This window comes from Trachemys scripta, chromosome 1 (assembly GCF_013100865.1).
Source record: "Trachemys scripta elegans isolate TJP31775 chromosome 1, CAS_Tse_1.0, whole genome shotgun sequence".
NCBI lineage: Eukaryota > Metazoa > Chordata > Testudines > Emydidae > Trachemys > Trachemys scripta.
Genome location: NC_048298.1, coordinates 331,900,851 through 331,919,717, shown reverse-complemented (window position 1 = coordinate 331,919,717; position 18,867 = coordinate 331,900,851). Strand labels below are relative to the sequence as shown.

Sequence of the window (18,867 nt, the reverse complement as noted above, 5' to 3'; positions counted from 1 at the left end):
AGCCATATTGGCCTCTTCTCTTTTATTCGCACTTGAAAAGACAAGACCACTATGAAGAACACGGGGCTGCTCTGTAATCATTTTATTAACATAGTTCTATGTTTGAAAGGAGGCTGACTGTGCAAATAGGGGGTTAATTCTAGAAGCGACTGACTGCATGTAGGCAGGACAGGGTACAATGACTGCAGACAGCCATCCATTGGCTGACACTTAAAAGAACTCGGAACAAGTGGCTCTTGTGTTGTTTACCTCTGACCAGCTGCTGAGCTCACTGGATTAGATTGTCAAGTGTGTGGGGGCCGGGAGAGGGCGGGGGTGAGAGGGCAGGTTTCCCAACTGTTAAACACAGGAGAAACAAAACAGCTGGGAAACTGAGACCAAGGACTTTCGGGGGAATACCAGTGACCTTCTGGAGGGAGGGGGCAGTTGTTGGGAGAGACAGTAAGGAGAGACCTGCCTACATGATGATCATCTAGGTAAAACTGACCTACAGGTAGACCTTTTGTGTTAAATTTCCCACTCCCCCCACCTTATGTTATGCTTTGTTCCTGTGGTTAAACAAACAGTACTTTTGTCTAAGAAGGCAGTTGGCCACCCCTGCAATCTAAGGGTAACAAGCTAAGTTCCCTGTAAGCCGCAATCACGCAGGAGCCTATTTAACACCGTGCAGGTGCTCAGGGAACCCACCTGGGAACCTGCCGCGGCTGGGGAAGGGGCACCCCTCCCCTGGCCCCCCAACCTAGCCTGGCCCCCCTGCCACAGCCAGGGTGGCCCTCCGCCCCCAACTTCGCTGCAGCCCAGACCTGCCGCAGCCGGGGCACTTCTACCCCGGCCGGTGCGGCCCAGATCCGGCCAGGATAGCCCAGCCCGGGCCGGGCCAGGGCAGTGTAACCTGGCCAGGACCCGGTTGCGCCTGGGGAAGCGCAGCGCAGCACGGCTTGGACCCAGAAGCAACTGGGGTGGCCCGGCCAAAACCCAGGCGGCCTGGCCCTGTTGCAGTCACCTCTCCCCGAACCCAGCCCCAGCCGGACCTGTGGAAGCCAGGGGAGAGGCACCTATCCTGCGACCCCAGCCCTGGAGCTGCCACAGCAGGGAGAGGCGCCTCTCCCCCATAGCTCAGGTGCTGCTGTGGGGAGAGAGGGCTGGGGGAGTCCTCTCTCCCCGCCGTAGCCCTGGAGCACCCTCCTGCACCCCAAATCCCTCATCCCTGGCTCCACTCCAGAACCTGCACCCCCAGCCGCAGCCCTAACCCCCTCACATACTCCAACCCACTGCCCCAGCCCTGAGCCCCCTCCCACACTCCGAACCCCTCAGCCCCACCCCCACCACATGAATTTTGCTATATGCACTGATATGAAGGTGACATGTCACACATCACCTCCATATGGGTGCACATAACAAAATTCATTCCACACATGGGTGGGAAAAATTAGAGGGAACACTGGTCACAAGCACCCAAAGGGAAGAACTGCAGGTACCTGAACCCGGTAGGATCTGCTGGGCAAGTATGGATGATCGACTGGGCCCTGACTACAGTACCTGTGTAAGAGTGGGAGAATCATGGGATTACACTCCAGGGAAGGTAAAGGCAGGATACCTGAAGAGGTGTACTGTAAGTGTAATGACCACTCCAATAGGCACTAACTGGAGTCAGGATGGCTACATACTGGAACAAGTTACCTAGGGAGGCTGTTGACTCTCTGTCACCATAGGCACTAACTTCTTCTGGCACCAGTGGGTGCTTGACATCCCCATGGCCCCGCCCCAACTCCGCCTCCTCCCTGCCCCTATTGGACTCCTTCCCCAAATCCCCGCCCCGGCCCTGCCTCCTCCCCTGAGCATGCCACGTTCCCGCTCCTCCCCCTTCCCTCCCAGAGCTTGTTACACCGCGAAACAGCTGTTGCCCAGCGGCAAGCACTGCGAGGAGAAGCGGGGTCGCAGCGCACTCAGGGGAGGAGGCGGAGGCAGAGGTGATCTGGGGTGGGGGGACGGGATGGGGAGCTTGGTCTAGTCTGCACCACCAATTTTTCCCCATAGGTGCTCCAGCCTCGGAGCACCCACAGAGTCGGCGCCTATGTCTGTCACTGGAAGTTTTTAAGAACAGACTAGACCAACACCTGTCAGCGGATGGTCTGGATAATAGTTAGTGCTGCCTCAGTGCAGGGAACTGCACTAGATGATCTATCGAGGTCTCTACTGTAGTAGGAAGAGCGCCTGAGACATAAGCCCTTGTATCAGAGGCCTGGGCTAAAGTAGCAGTCAAAACTTTGCTAATATAAAGCAAAGTTCATCTGTGAGCTAGAGGCAGGCCCTGCTCACAGAATCTGGCAAGAACGGGGCTGATATTGCAGAAACACACATTCCTAAGAAGTGCTAGGCACAAAACACACACACACACATTCCAGAAGGGTGGTACCAGAACACTCCAGTCCCATACCAAGAACGGTACAAACACATTCCTCAAACATAACAGGAACACACTGACCCCTCCTAAAGATAATGTCAGGATGACCGTGTGATGGATAGAGATGTAATAGGTGATGGGTGGTAACGTCAGAGGGTGTCAACTAAATACATCAGAGGAGCAATACGTAACTTTGTTTGTATTCGTGTGGGCCCCTTACTGAATGAGGGAGGCAACCTAGTGACCGAGGATGTGGAAAAAGCTAATGTACTCAATGATTTTTTTGCCTCTGTCTTCACGCACAAGGTCAGCTCCCAGATTGCTGCACTGGGCAGTACAGCATGGGGAGAAGGTGACCAGCCCTCTGTGGAGAAAGAAGTGGTTCGGGACTATTTAGAAAAACTGGACGTGCACAAGTCCATGGGGCCGGATGCGCTGCATCCGAGGGTGCTAAAGGAGTTGGCGGGTGAGATTGCAGAGCCATTAGCCATTATTTTTGAAAACTCATGGCGATCGGGGGAGGTCCCAGATGACTGGAAAAAGGCTAATGTAGTGCCCATCTTTAAAAAAGGGAAGAAGGAGGATCCGGGGAACTACAGGCCAGTCAGCCTCACCTCAGTCCCTGGAAAAATTATGGAGCAGGTCCTCAAGGAATCAATTATGAAACATTTAGAGGAAAGGAAAGTGATCAGGAACAGTCAGCATGGATTCACGAAGGGGAAGTCGTGCCTGACTAACCTAATTGCCTTCTATAATGAGATAACTGGCTCTGTGGATGAGGGGAAAGCAGTGGATGTGTTATTTCTTGACTTTAGCAAAGCTTTTGATACTGTCTCCCACAGTATTCTTGCCACCAAGTTAAAGAAGTATGGGCTGGATGAATGGACTGTAAGGTGGATAGAAAGCTGGCTAGATCGTCGGGCTCAACGGGTAGTGATCAATGGCTCCATGTCTAGTTGGCAGCCGGTTTCAAGTGGAGTGCCCCAAGGGTCGGTCCTGGGGCCGGTTTTGTTTAATATCTTTATTAATGATCTGGAGGATGGTGTGGACTGCACTCTCAGCAAGTTTGCAGATGACACTAAACTAGGAGGCGTGGTAGATACACTAGAGGGTAGGGATCGGATACAGAGGGACCTAGACAAATTAGAGGATTGGGCAGAAAAAAACCTGATGAGGTTCAACAAGGACAAGTGCAGAGTCCTGCACTTAGGACGGAAGAATCCCATGCACTGCTACAGACTAGGGACCGAATGGCTAGGTAGCAGTTCTGCAGAAAAGGACCTAGGGGTCACAGTGGACGAGAAGCTGGATATGAGTCAACAGTGTGCTCTTGTTGCCAAGAAGGCTAACGGCATTTTGGGCTGTATAAGTAGGGGCATTGCCAGCAGATCGAGGAACGTGATCGTTCCCCTTTATTCGACATTGGTGAGGCCTCATCTGGAATAGTGTGTCCAGTTTTGGGCCCCACACTACAAGAAGGATGTGGAAAAATTGGAAAGAGTCCAGCGGAGGGCAACAAAAATGATTAGGGGTCTGGAGCACATGACTTATGAGGAGAGGCTAAGAGAACTGGGATTGTTTAGTCTCCAGAAGAGAAGAATGAGGGGGGATTTGATAGCAGCCTTCAACTACCTGAAGGGGGGTTCCAAAGAGGATGGAGCTCGGCTGTTCTCAGTGGTGGCAGATGACAGAACAAGGAGCAATGGTCTCAAGTTGCGGTGGGGGAGGTCCAGGTTGGATATCAGGAAAAACTATTTCACTAGGAGGGTGGTGAAACACTGGAATGCGTTACCTAGGGAGGTGGTGGAGTCTCCTTCCTTGGAGGTTTTTAAGGCCCGGCTTGACAAAGCCCTGGCTGGGATGATTTAGCTGGGAATTGGTCCTGCTTTGAGCAGGGGGTTGGACTAGATGACCTCTTGAGGTCCCTTCCAACTCTGATATTCTATGATTCTATGATTCTATGATAAAGATGTATTTTAGAGGGAGTGTCTTTGTTTAGCCTAGGGAGGAACAGAAAGTCCTGCCGTTCACTGAGCTGGTCCATTGTTACGTGCATACATGTATTAGTGGTTTGGTAGAGTCTGCGGGATACTAGTACCATGCTTTGTTGACAATAAACATGGCTGGGTGCCTTTGTACCTTAACGGATCTCGTGGTCATTAGGCTGTTCGCTCTCAAGGTCTGCTGTGCCAGCTGTCTGCGCAGGGCTGGGGCGGCACATAGAGAGAACACACACACACACACACAGCCAAACATCTAACTTCATTGGTGACCCATGACTGCTAATCTTGGAAGTAAGCAAGCTGTCCTCTGTGGTTTTAAAAAAAATAAAATAAAAGTTATAGTTTTTACATATAGTTTTAAAATAAAGTTTAATATAAAATTATAAATGCCTGGTTACTAAATTAATACAAAAAATTGGCCAATAATATACATTTTTATCAATTTTTAGTAAAAGTTTTAAATAAAAAGATAATTTGTTTATTTAAATGTTTAACCCTTTTTTTAAATATTTGTTTGCCTTATTTTGTATAGTTATAAATAGAATTCTGGCGCCATTTGTTTTTAATTGTACGTTTGTCTTGTATGTCATGTATGTTGTCCTGTGTGTGTCACATGACTTTTTTATCATACTTTTATTGCAACAAAATAAATAAGTTTTATACCTTTTTAAAAAATATAAGTGGTACCACACTATTTTAATATTATGTTTGGGGGTATAACCATCATAATATAATTAATACAATTTTTTTCAAAATTCAAGAAGGTCTCAGTTATAAATATATGTACATATATTGCTGCCTCAACAAATAATGCAATTGAAAACAAAAAGAATTGTCTTTTATGAATCACAGTTTTGTTTTTGTTTTTTATTTTTATTTTTTATTTAAAGGGGAAAAAAGGATGGGAATCTCAACATTAAGGTAAAGGTAATATTAACAAAATGTCAATTTCTTGTTTGGGTTTTTATAAACTTGTTTGCACTTTTAAATATAGTTATAAAAGTGTTATAGCAAAAATGTTTAAAAACAGTAATTTATGCATAAAGCTAATGAAACAATTTCAACAGGTTTCCACCTTTGTCTCACAAACACAGCAAAGTGTCATGAAAATGTAATACCCTAAAAGTGTTTGCACAGACTTGCATTTAAAATGTATTTTGGTTTAATTTTATACACTTTTCTTTTATGATATGTTAAAGGAAAGCAGTGGTTGTTAACATTTGTGCTTCTAAACAGTTAAGAAAAGTGGAATTGCTATCACAAGCAAATTAACTCTAAAAAGCTTGATAAAAATTCTGTTAACTCTTTTGCTAAAACAGAGTGTTCTGCAGGGGAAAGCAATCCACCTTGTCACAGAAGATTGTGAGCATCTGTTTAAGCAATTAAGCATTACATTTAGTATAAAAATATTAGTAAAGCACCTCAAGTGAAAATGAATGTCTATACAACAATTGCAAAAGTATAGCTTGCGTCATAAAAAATTTGGTCCCCATCATATTGTAAACAAACTAAGTTAATATGCATATTAAATGCGGGTTACTAACGATAAGAAGAAATGTAAAAAAAAAAAAAAAAAAGTTATTATATTAACTAATTGAAGATGCTTAAGATTGCATCCCACAAACCAAAAACACCAGAAAAATATGACACCACAAAAACACCAAAAAATATCAGTATACAGTAAAAACAAAACAAAAAAAACCCCACAAGCATCAAAAAGAGAAAAACGAAGTGCTTTACAAATAAGAGACTGGTCAACTACACCTCAGTCTACCCTATATAAACAATTAAGTTAACAATCCGCTAAAAACCACTAGCTGAACCAGGTTGAACTGTCATTTAATGTGAAAATTTAGCTACTGTGTGAAAGTAACTGTATTACTGTATTTTTGATGTACTGTTGTATTATCGCTGTATAACCTTTACCATGCGCATAACATTGCTAAACTGTTTAACCAACACACAGGTAAAAATCAACAAATGAATAGCAGCAAACAACATGAAGGCAAGGAAAAAACAAATTGGTAAAAAAAATTAAGTTACACGGTAACTACAAATTGGGTAAACAAATTCCCTGGTAGTACCAGTCACAATTTGGGGTCATCCTAAGTGAGGCACATGTTATTAAAACAATTTTGTTCAGTGTCTGGGTATCAACACTAAATCCTGACACAGGAATATTTAAAAAATTGATTACTGTCCATTCAGTAGGTTATCTGGAAGACAGCATCCATCTGAAACAACTGGATCTACTTCAGCTACTGGTGTATCATAGAGCAATCAATGGAACAGAAGCTAGCCGTTCATGTTCCCTGTCCTGCGAAGCTTACCAAAGGGTAACAACCAGCAGTAAGGGTAACCTATAACAGTGGTTTTCAAACTTTTTTTTCTGGCGACCCACTTGAAGAAAATTGTTGATGCCTGTGACCCAACGGAGCTGGGGATGAGGGGTTTGGAGTGTGGGAGGGGGCTCAGGGCTGGGGCAGACGATTGGGGTGAGGGCTGCAGGGTGGGGTTAGGGATGAGGGGATTGGAGTGAAGGAGGGGGCTACAGGTTGGGGGGGGGCTCAGGACTGGAGCAGGGGATTGGGACGTGGGGTTGGGGCACAGGTTTACCTGCGGTGGCTCCCAGTCAGCGGCACAGCCGGGGTGCAGAGGAGAGGTTCCCGCCTGTCCTGGCACTGCAGACCGCGCTGTGCCCCGGAAGCAGCCAGCAGGTCCAGCTCTTAGGTGGAGGTGCGCAAGAGGCTCTGTGTGGCTGTCGCCTGCAGGCACCGCCCCCCCAGCTTCTATTGGCTGGAAACCAGCCAATGGGAGCATGGAGCCAGTGCTCGGGGTGGGAGTAGTGCGCAGATCCCTGTGGCCCCCCTGCCTATGAGCCGGACCTGCTGCTGGTCGCTTCTGGGGCACAGCACGGTGTCAGAACAGGTAGGGACTAGTAGTTTTTACTGGCCGGGCGCCAGGCTCCCTGAACGCTGAGCAAGACGACCCAGTGCCTTGCATTCTGCAACCCAGTACTGGGTCGCAACACGAACTTTGAAAACCACTGATCTATAATATGATAGGACAGTACTGTGTAGTAACTAAAGACAAGACATTTATATATAAAGGCCTCATTTGTAATGTCACTACTCCATATTTCTGTTTTACTTCTCATATACATAGCACTATGAAACACACTGTAATAATGCCTATCCCAGTATTTCAAAACACTCAGCCTGCTACTAATAATAATACAGGTGGTAACTGTAATTACCCTAATAGGAATGTGTTGCTATCTGTGGCACCAAAGTAAAAGTGGCAGACTACAACAACAAATTAAAAAATTGTTATGCTTGAATATAAGGTGGTGTCATATGTACACATACATTCTATAATATGGATATGGTGTATTATACCATATCCATATTATTCATATGTATTAATGATCTGGGAATGCCCCCAAGGCTCAATCATAAAAGTAGATTCTTCAATCAAAGTCCTGAGCCTAACATTCCCAGGCCCACCATCAGGGCCAGCTCTAACTTTTTTGCCACCCCAAGCAACAACAACAAATGCCCCGCCGTAACAACCCCCCCCCCCCCGAGCGCCGCCCCGCCAAGCCAAAAACAAACAAACAAAACCCCAGCGCCACCCCGTCGAACCAAAACCAACCCCCCCGAGCGCCACCCTGCTGAACCATAAACAACAACAAAAAACCCTGAGTGCCGCCCCGCCGAACCCCCCCCAAAAAATACCCCCGAGCGCCGCCCTGCCGAAACAAAACAAACAAACAAAACTCTCAGCGCCGCCCCGCCACCCCAAGATGGGCGGCACCTTGTAAGGGGCGGCCACAAGCACGTGCTTGGTTGGCTGGTGCCTGGAGCCGGCCCTGCCCACCATAATGGACTAAACTCAATTGGCAAATAAAATCTGTCCAGAAGTCCTACAAAGAAATGTGCAGACCAAGGGACAAATGGAGCATTAATGTATAAATCGTAGGACTGGAAGGGACCTCAAGAGGTCATCTAGTCCAGTCCCCTGCACGCATGGCAGGACTAAAGTATTATCTAGACCAGGGGTCGGCAACCTTTCAGAAGTGGTGTGCTGAGTCTTCATTTATTCACTCTAATTTAAGGGTTTGCGTGCCAGTAATACATTTTAACGTTTTTAGAAGGTCTCTTTCTATAAGTCTATAATATATAACTAAACTATTGTATGTAAAATAAATAAGGTTTTTAAAATGTTTAAGAAGCTTCATTTAAAATCCAATTAAAATGCAGAGCCCTCCGGACCGGTGGCCAGGACCCGGGCAATGTGAGTGCCACTGAAAATCAGCTCGTGTACCGCCTTTGGCACGTGTGCCATAGGTTGCCTACCCCTGATCTAGACCATCCCTGACAGCTGTTTGTCTAACCTGCTCTTAAAAATGTCATATGATGGAGATTCCACAACCTCCCTAGGCAATTTATTCCTGTGTTTAACCATCTTGAAAGTTATGAAGTTTTTCCTAATGTCCAGTCTATGAAAGCAACGGCAAAAAATCGTTTCTCGCCTTTTTTCCTGGGTTACCCGTGCAGACAACATACCATGGGGTGCATGGAGCCCGCTCAGCTCACTGTTACCGTATGTCTCCTGGGTGTTGCTGGCAGATGCGGTACTGCAGTGCTACACTGCAGCATCCCCTTGCCTTGCCTTGCGGACGGCAGACGGTGCAATACGACTGCTAACCGTCGTTGTTGTCCCGTGGGTGCTCCTGGCCGACCTCGGTTAGATTGGTCGGGGGCGCCTGGGCAGACATGGGGTGCTCCTGGCCGGCCTTGGTGAGGTCGGTCAGGGGTGCCTGGACAAAAATAGGAATGACTCCAGGTCATTCTCTTCTTTAAGTTTCGTCTAATGGAGATTCAGTTCTGCCTGGAATATCATGCCAGCTGGAGGCTTCTGCCTCAGGCTGCTCTCCCAGTCGGCAGCATCGCGCCGACTGGGAGAGTTTCACACAGCACCTACCCCAGCATACCCCTTGCTCCAATGGCTTAAGAAGCCTGGACAATAGTAAGAAGCGGTTCAACTATAGGCTGAGCAAGTGCGTAATGATGGTAGAATGTGCCTTTGAACGTTTAAAAGCTCGCTGGCGCAGTTTACTGACTCAGTTAGACCTCAGCGAAACCAATATTCCCATCGTTACTACTGCTTGCTATGTGCTCCACAATACCTGTGAGAGTAAGGGGGAGACGTTTATGGCGCGGTGGGAGGTTGAGGCAAATCGCCTGGATGCTGATTACACGCAGCCAGACACCAGGGCGGTTAGAAGAGCACAGCAGGGCGCGCTGTGCATCAGAGAATCTTTGAAAACCAGTTTCATGACTGGCCAGGCTACAGTGTGAAAGTTCTGTTTATTTCTCCTTGATGAAAACCCACCCCCTTGGTTCACTCTACTTCCCTGTAAGCCAACCGCCCTCCCTCCCCCCTTTGATCTCCACTTGCAGAGGCAATAAAGTCATTGTTGTTTCAAATTCATGCATTCTTTATTAATTCGTCACACAAATGGGGGGATAACTGCCAAGGTAGCCTGGGAGGGGTGGGGGAGAAGGGAAGCATGTGGGTGGGGTAGTTGTAGGAGCACCCCCTAGAATGGCATGCAGCTCATCATAGAAGCGGCATGTCTGGGGCTCTGACCCGGAGTGGCCATTTGCTTCTCTGGTTCTTTGGTAGGCTTGCCTGAGCTCCTTAAGTTTCACACGGCACTGCTGCGGGTCCCTCTTATAACCTCTGTCCTTCATGCCCTTGGAGATTTTTTCAAATATTCCAGCATTTCGTCTTTTGGAACGGAGTTCAGATAGCACAGATTCATCTCCCCATACAGCGATCAGATGCAGAACATCTCGTTCAGTCCATGCTGGAGCTCATTCAAAATTTTGCAGGGCTTTTCCTGTGTACCTGGCCAGTGCATCTAAATTGAGAGTGCTGTCCAGAGCGGTCACAATGGAGCACTCTGGGATAGCTCCGGGAGGCCAGTAGCGTCGAATTGCATCCATACTACCCCCAAATTCAACCCAGCAGGGTCGATTTCAGCGCTAATCCCCTCGTCGGGGAGGAGTACAGAAATGTTAAGATTTTAAGAGCCATTTAAGTCGACAAAAATGGCTTCGTCGTGTGGACAGGTGCAGGGTTAAATCGATCTAACGCTGCTAAATTCGACCTAAACTCATAGTGTAGACCAGGGCTAAGTATAAAGAAGTCAAGGGAAGTTGGATTATACCCCAAGATCTCAAGAGCTGTCAATCTAGCACCATTCCCCATTGCTAAATTCAATTAATCAAATGTATCTATGGAAGGAGTCACTATGGGGTGCTGTTAGTTTGTAAAAGATATTTTTCTTAGTGCATGAGTAAGGCCCAGTCTTTGAAGAAAAGCTGTAGTGTTAGTTTTCTGATGCACATTTTTTGGGAGAGGAAGGGCTTTTCAAACAGCAGCAAAATTTGCTCTCTGTTTAATCTCTCTAGATTAAGCTCCTTGGGAAGAAGGCATTGGCATTGGCTGAGATTCCTGAAAGAGGAGTTTGCCTGCATGCTGTTAATCACTGATAATCAAGTCTAAGTGCTTAGACCTGCTGTGGGACAATGTTTCGGTGGAAGAGTCTGCCCAGCCTGCACTAGCAGTGAGCTTCCCACACTGAGAGCTGAGACCACTGAGAGCTGAGTGGAACCTCAAGAGACCAACTTGCAGAGGTCACAGTGGCAGATGCAGAAGTTGACGGCGCAGGGCCAAGGGCAATGAAGTGGTGGAGTGAACGATGGCACGACGAACAACAGTGGCCAGAGCGAGCAGCCAGTGGCTGGAAGAACAAGCAAGGTGCCTTCTGCCCTCCCCCTGCAATTGGAGGTGAACTCACACGAAAGCACCCCTTAACTCGGGGTCTCCACTGACCAAGGACCAATGGTGAGTGGGGTGTGGTAGAGGGAGAAGGGAGAGGCATGTTAAAGGAACATTTGGACTATGTTTTAGTGACTTTGCTCCAGAATGCTAGATTTCTGGCCGGGAAACTTGTATAAATATACATTTCCTAGTAGGCCAAGATTTTTAAAATACATTTGCCAAGATCGTTCTCTCACACTGTCACTATCTCAAGATATCATGATCTTGGGGAGTTTCTGTACTAAATATTTTTATTATTATAATTAGGTTTTACATAAGAACGGCAATACTGGGTCAGACCAATGGTCCATCTAGCCCAGTATCCTGTCTTCTGACAGTGGCCAATCCCAGGTGCTTGAGAGGGAATGAGTAGAACAGCCAAGCATCAAGTGGTCCATCCCCTGTCATCCAGTCCCAGCTTCTGGCAAACGGAGGCTAGGGACACTCAGAGCATGGTGTTGCACCCCTGCCCATCCTGGCTAATAGCCATTGATGGACCTATCCTCCAGAAACTTATCTAGTTCTTTTTTGAACTCTATTATAGTGTTGGTCTTCACAACATCATCCCCCGGCAAAGAGTTCCACAGGTTGACTGTGTATGTGAAGAAGTACTTCCTTTTGTTTCTTTTAAACCTGCTGCCTATTAATTTCATTGGATGACCCCTAGTTCTTGTGTTATGAGAAGGAGTAAATAACACATCCTTATTCACTTTCTCCACACCAGTCAAGATTTTATAGACCTCTATCCTATCCCCTCTTAGTCATCTCTTTTCCAAGCTGAAAAATCCCAGTCATTTAAATTTTGCCTCATACGGAAGCTGTTCCATACCCCTAATCATTTTAGTTGCCCTTATCTGTACCTTTTCCAATTCCACTATATCTTTTTTGAGATGGGGTGACCACACCTGCATGCAGTATTCAAGATCTGGGAGTACCATGGATTTATATAAAGGCAATATGATATTTTCTATCTTATCCATCCCTTTCTTAATGATTCCCAACATTCTGTTCGCTTTTTTGACTGCCGCTGCACATTGAGCAGATGTTTTCAGAGAACTATCCACAATGACTCCAAGATCTCTTTCTTGAGTGGAGTAACAGCTAATTTAGACCCCATCATTTTATATGTATAGTTGGGATTGTTTTCCAGTGTGCATTACTTTGCATTTATCAACACTGAATTTCATTTACCATTTTGTTGCCCAGTCACCCAGTTTTGTGAGATCCCTTTGTAACTCTTCACAGTCTGCTTTGGACATGTCTGCTTTGGACTTAACTATTTTGAATAGTTTTGTATCATCTTCAAATGTTGCCACCTCACTGTTTACTCCTTTTTCAAGATCATTTATGAATGTTGAGTAGGACTGGTCCTAGTACAGACCCTTGAGGGACACCATTGTTTATCTCTCTCCATTCTGAAAACTGACCATTTATTCCTACCCTTTGTCCTATCTTTTAACCAGTTACTGATCCATGAGACGACCTTCCCTCTTATCCCATGACTGCTTAGTTTTCAAAAGTCAATTTAAATGAAAAACATTTCTTAAATTGTTTGATATTTTTGTTTTAGAAATCTAGAACTGTTGTGTGTTTTGGCATAATCTGCATTATCCTTATGTTAAATTCGCATTTAATTTATTCATATGTTTTCTATGTAGCAGATCAAAGTGAAAATGAAAAGACAAAAAACAATGCAACCGTTTTTCCACTCTAAGGCCTCAAAAATCAACCAAGATGAAGAACACACTAAGAACAAAGAATATACCAACATGTCATCTGAAGGCTCACATGGTATATTAACATCTGAACAGCCTGAAGCACAAATACAGCTACCTACTTAAGAAACAGCGTCTCCAAAACCTAAAGGCAGTTCCCAGTGTTTGTCAATCAAAGTTTCCCATTTACTGAAGTTACAAAAGATGGCTACTGGTGCACTTCTTGCAAAACTCTTCCAAAGAAGGAAAGCTTCCCAAAGCTACAACTGGTAAAAGTGGTCAGGAGCTTGGTTTGCCAGACCGATCATCAAAGCCAATACTGACAAACTACATGAAAAGGCTGAAAAACACCAAGCCCCTAAGAAAGCCTTATAAGCCAATCACTGTCAAAGCCAATTTCAGTAGTACCTAATGAGGCTGTTAAGAATGCTGGATACACAACACAGTTTATTCGAACAAACATGGCTGTTGCTTCATACTTTCTTTTTAAGCAAGAGATACCCCATACTACACACTGGAGGCCAATGTTAAGTGCATTGTCACTTGTTAGGCCTTGGCTACACTTGCGAGTTACAGCGCTGTAAAGCCGCCCACAGCGCTGTACCTCACTGACCGGCTACACTGGCAAGGCATATACAGCGCTGTATCTCCCTGGGTACACCACTGCAGGTACTCCACCTCCCCGAGAAGTATAAGAGATACAGTGGAGTGGCTACGACTCTCCCCTGTGAGTGTGTACCAGGAATCAACCTGCAGCGCTGTACTGATCACCTTGTCAAGTGGCCAATCCTCTCCATTGTTGTGACCCGCTGCAGGAATGCGGAAGTGTCGGTTTCAAATCTCGTACCACAGAGAAAAAGCAAACAGTTTGCTGTTTGCTTTGAGTGAGTGAATGAATGAGCAGGGGGCCGGGAGTTTGGAACTTGCAAAATAGAGTGCTGACACTCCAAAAAGCACTCTCTCCCCCCACACTCCCTGCCACACTCCACCTCCCTCCCCCCCCCCCCCGTTTTGAAAAGCACGTTGCAACCACATGAATGCTGGGATAGCTGCCCATAATGCACCGCTCCCAACACAGCTGCAAATGTTGCAAGTGTGGCCACGCCACTGCCCTGGCAGCTATCAGTGTGGACAGACTGCAGCGCTTTCCCTACTCAGCTGTACGAAGACAGGTTTACCTCACAGCACTGTACAGCTGCAAGTGTAACCAAGCCCTTAATCAGGAAGTTGGATGCAAATGATCACTATCTTTCTGCAAGATCTGCCTAGCTACACTGACCCAAACCCAACTCATTCCTCCCTCACTTCTCCTCTCTAGAAGAGATATCTCCCTATTAGGCATGTGGGTTACAGTTGCACTAAGAAAATACAGCAGAAGCTCAGAGTTACGAACATATCAGGAATGGAGGTTGTTCGTAACACTGAACAAAATGTTATGGTGGCTCTTTCAAAAGTTTACAACTGAACATTGTCTTAATACAGCTTTGAAACTTTACTATCGGATGAAAAAGGCTGCTTTTAGCCATCTTAATTTAAATGAAACAAGCACAGAAACAGTTTCCTTCCCTTGTCAAATTTTTTAAACTTTCCCTTTTTTAGTAGTTTATGTTTAACGCAGTACCGTACTGCATGGTATTCTGTCTGCTTACTTCTAGTTCCAAATGAGGTGTGTGGCTGACTGGTCAGTTTGTTATTGTGGTGTTCGTAACTCTGAGGTTCTACTAGACCCAGACTCTGTGTCACTGATTTTTCCTACAATAGGTAACTGATTTGCAAGGCCCCACCATCTGCTATAGCTCAGCAGATGTGAGACACTATGCTGATACACACTATTTTAAGTGGCTAAAACAGAAGTCTGTTCTTACATTGTAGTGGCTTGTGAGTAATCCTTACACCAGAGGTTCCTCTTCTTGGTTTGAGTTAGTATATAAGCAAGATTGTAGGATTGGGCCCAGACTTTCCTAGAACAGCTAAAAGTACACTTGGGGAAAAAAAAATCACGGTTGGCAGGCATGGCCAATGAAAGAAGGAAGTGGTGTTAGAAGCTGGTGTGAACAAAATACCTGGGGCCTTGCTAGGCAATTTCAGACAGTACTATAGACAGAACAGGGGGTCAGTAGCTTCTGGTGAGATGCTTAAAGGCCAAAACAGAGAGACCAATGTGAATAGCGCAGGGATACCAACGTGAAAAATAATTCTGCAGTGGGAGGGAGAGGGAAACAACTTGCAGAAGTTGAAAGAGGAAACAAGGAGAAAAAAGAGGTTGTGTTATAAAAAGGGACAGAGAAGGGAATTTTATTAAGGAGCTTTTCAAATGAATTGGCCATTATCATCCATTTGGCAGTCACGAGAAAATTATTCGGCCCCTGTCAGACAGGGAAGCAGTTGGAGCGCCAATAGTCAGAAAATTGTTGCCAGCTGTCAGAGCTCCAAGCCATTAGAGGGCAATGGGCCAACACGAATCAGGCTGTCAAGAAATGCATTTGCTTGTCAAGAGATTAGGGGGCAGCCCTCCAAAGTGCTCAACAGAGGCTTGGCAACAGAAACAGAGATAGACATACAAATACCCTCAAATCTAATTGTGGTGAGGACAGTGACCAGAAAGTTCTTTTTATAAGGAAATAGAAGGAGAAGGAAGCTACTGAACTGTTACCAGTAAGAATCTTAGGCAGCCGCTTGTCATTAGTGAAATTGGCCATGTGGTAACACATAGCACCTTTGATCTGTTGAGCTTCGTGTTACAAAAATTAACCAATTAATCCTCAGAACCAGGGCCAGCTCTAGGCTCCAGCAAACCAAGCACGTGCTTGGGGTGGTACATTTTCAGGGGCAGCATTCCGACCATCTTTTTTTTTGCTTCGGGCAGCAAAAGCATAGAGCTGGCCCTGACAGCAGCAGCGCATCGTATGCAGGGTGCACCCTGGGGCCGCTGCGGTTCACGCCGCGGGGGAGCAGCACCCGCACCTTGTGGCTGGGCCGGGCAGGTTCCGAGCACGGGACACTCGGGCTGGGAGCTGCCCCACGGGGCACACGGAGCCGCCTGCAGGCGCCGCAGGGCGGCCGCCCCCCAGCGCCACAGCTGGGGCTGGGCGAAGCGGCCCAAGCCACCCAGGGACTGTGGCAGGGCGGCCAGAAGCAGCAGCACCAGCGGGGCCATAGAGGGTGGGGCGCTGCCGTGGGGTCCCACATGCCGCTCTCCGGGGCTCCCCTCCCTCTGGGGCTACCCTGCCCTGGCTCCTCAGCCCCCTGCCGGGGCAGTCCCCCGGCTCTGGCCTCCTGGGTCCTGGCCGGTCCTGGAGGCGGGAGCCTGGCTGGAGGGACCCTGGGCTGAGGCGCGGCCCGGGAGCCCCGCTGCTTATCCCGACCCTGCCAGCGCCAGACTGGCTGGAGGCAAGGGGGGAGCGGGCGGAGTGAGCACTGGTGGGGGGAGAGCCCAGGGCTGGGACAACAGGGGGTGCGGTTGGGGTGGGGTGGGGGGGAGAGCCCAGTGCTGGGGCGGCAGAGGGTGCAGGTGGGGGGGGGGGAGAGAGAGCCGAGGGCTGGGGCGGCAGGGGGTGCGGGTGGATGAGGGCACTGGGGGAGGGGGGAGCAGCCAAAAACTTTTTTTGCTTGGGGCTGTAAAAAACCTAGAGCCGGCCCTGCTCAGAACACACTAGAGTTGCTGCTTAGTCCTCTGCCCAGTGGGCTGGTTCTGCTTTACAGCATGAGTCTAGGTTCAGACTGGTAGCTGCTTTCTTTGGAGGAGTAGGAATGGGAAGAAGTTATAGAAAGAGGCAGATCTGAACCAGACCCATGGAGGCTGGTGTTTTCTTTCTCGACATACCAGTCACAGCCAGGGTGCTCCTACATAAAGCCAGCCAGGACCTGATCTGAGATGAGGCATCAGCCTGTGCATGTATAACCAAACAGGTAGCGGATGATTCTCCAAGTCCTATGGTAAAGTATAGCTCAGTAGCCAATTTATAGCACAGCCTTAGAGAAAAATTCAGCCCCACCTGTTGGCAGCAATAGGAACAGGACTGAGAACACTTTGCCCTTTCATCTCACTTTCAGTGGCTGCAGACTTAGACTTGAATTTGAACCCCTAACCTAAAGGTGAGAGTCTCTGTATCCAATTACCCATCCCCTGAGCCATCCAAATTCCGGTTTTTAATGTGAATCCATGAAGGAGTCTTTCCATTTAAATAATTATTCGCTCTCTGTTCCACCCACCCCCATAAAACTCTGAGTGATAGCAGAGCAGTGCCATAGGCTGTCCATGTGTACAGCAAGGGCTGCTTTTCTTCCTGCAGCATCTGCAGAAAATGGAATGGTAGGCACCCTTTACTAACGGGGCCTCTGAACTTTATTGGGAATGTTCCATGGGAAAAGCCTGTGAGGGGCAATCTAGCCTTCGAGACCACAACTCCCATGATGCTTTGGGGAAAGAGGGAGAGACTTCCTCGTGCAGGGAGAGCAGGCGGTGGACTCCATTTTTGGGAAGAAGAGTGAGATTGTGCTATGGAGCTCTGTCCATACCAGGCGCTGCTGCTGAGAGCCTGCAGGGGCTTTGCTTGAGGGAGCCTCAGAGGCTGTTGGTGGCTTCACTGGGGTCAGAGCAGAGACTGTTGCTATGCCTAGAGCTGACTGAGGTGGGGCTGCAGTGTGGGAACTGTGAGGAATCCCCACTGTTGTTTGGGAAAGTACTTGCAAGGGAAGGGGCCCAGCAGAGGCTGAGTCTGAGGAGAGGCAGAGTGATCTTCCCATGAACCAGGGCCCAGAGCTGCTGGCATTTGGTGGGACCAGCTCCAATCGTCAGAGGGGTTGTGCAGCGTGTTGCCTTGGCTGGACTGACACACAGAACCAACCGAGCCCTGTCTCCAGCTGCAGGTCTTCCAGTGCGCCCACGCCAGCAAGTGCCTGGGACTCTGAGATCCAGAGGAGCGTGCGCTGCGGGGTGGGGTGAATGGCGGCAGGGTAAATGCCAGTTACATACGTTTCATTTATCACTGTATATTATATTTGTTAATTGATTTTATTCAACTGCCCCTGTGGATTTAAATAAGTAGTGACATTTCATCTTAGTCTCTTATACCCTGATTTTTAAGTTGTTAAATTAGAGCTAACACTCCTTTACTTAAGTATATTGGATGTATATTATTTAGAATTAGTATTTGAGTTAGACCCATGCCACAGGTTATTATTAATTATTATTATTACTATTTGAAGGGGTTTATTGCTGGAGGTTCCCAAGGCACGCCATTGAGTGTGTGCGGGTGCCAGCCAGGTGGAGGTACCGCCAATTTTAACTTCCTTTAGGAGTAAAGGGACTGCAGCAGAGGGGTGACTAGAGGATTCCCACCTATCCAACAGCACCACTGGGATACTCAGGATCTTCTTTAATGTCAGCAACATCAGGCGCCCAGGCACATGTGAGTGTTGCCTGCTCCTGAGTGACCTAGGGAGGAAAGGGGGGTTACAATAGTATACTACAGATGAAGGGAATGCACTCCAGTTAGGACTGGTTAGGACCATATTCCTCCTATAGAGCAAGGAAAAAATATAATCACCTACCATCTGCCTCCCCTTTTCTAGATGCATTACAATGAAAGAAATTCTAGACCCATCCTCCAAACCCTTCATATTTAGAAATATTTTCCTTTTCTTTTTTTTTCTGGTAGATCCTTTTGAACATTTTTTTTTCAGGTTTTTTTTCTATTAAGAATGTTTGCTTCTTCTTTGTATTCCCTCCTTCATCTGAAGTGGTTCTAATTTGCAGGAAAGAGGAAATAGCCTTACCCACCCCCAAGTCCAAATTCCCGGGATTGCATAATTGACCCCAATTGAATTATCTGGAGGTGTTTTCACCTTC

At 47.1% G+C, this 18,867-nt stretch overlaps 1 long non-coding RNA gene across 1 annotated transcript; it reads left to right on the top strand.

Moving 5' to 3' along the window:
- Positions 1 to 373: 373 nt before the first annotated feature.
- Positions 374 to 6,756, top strand: LOC117871912. Its single transcript, XR_004644355.1, has 3 exons — positions 374 to 493; positions 5,298 to 5,334; positions 6,616 to 6,756. It is a non-coding gene; the product is annotated as an uncharacterized LOC117871912 (long non-coding RNA).
- Positions 6,757 to 18,867: the final 12,111 nt, after the last annotated feature.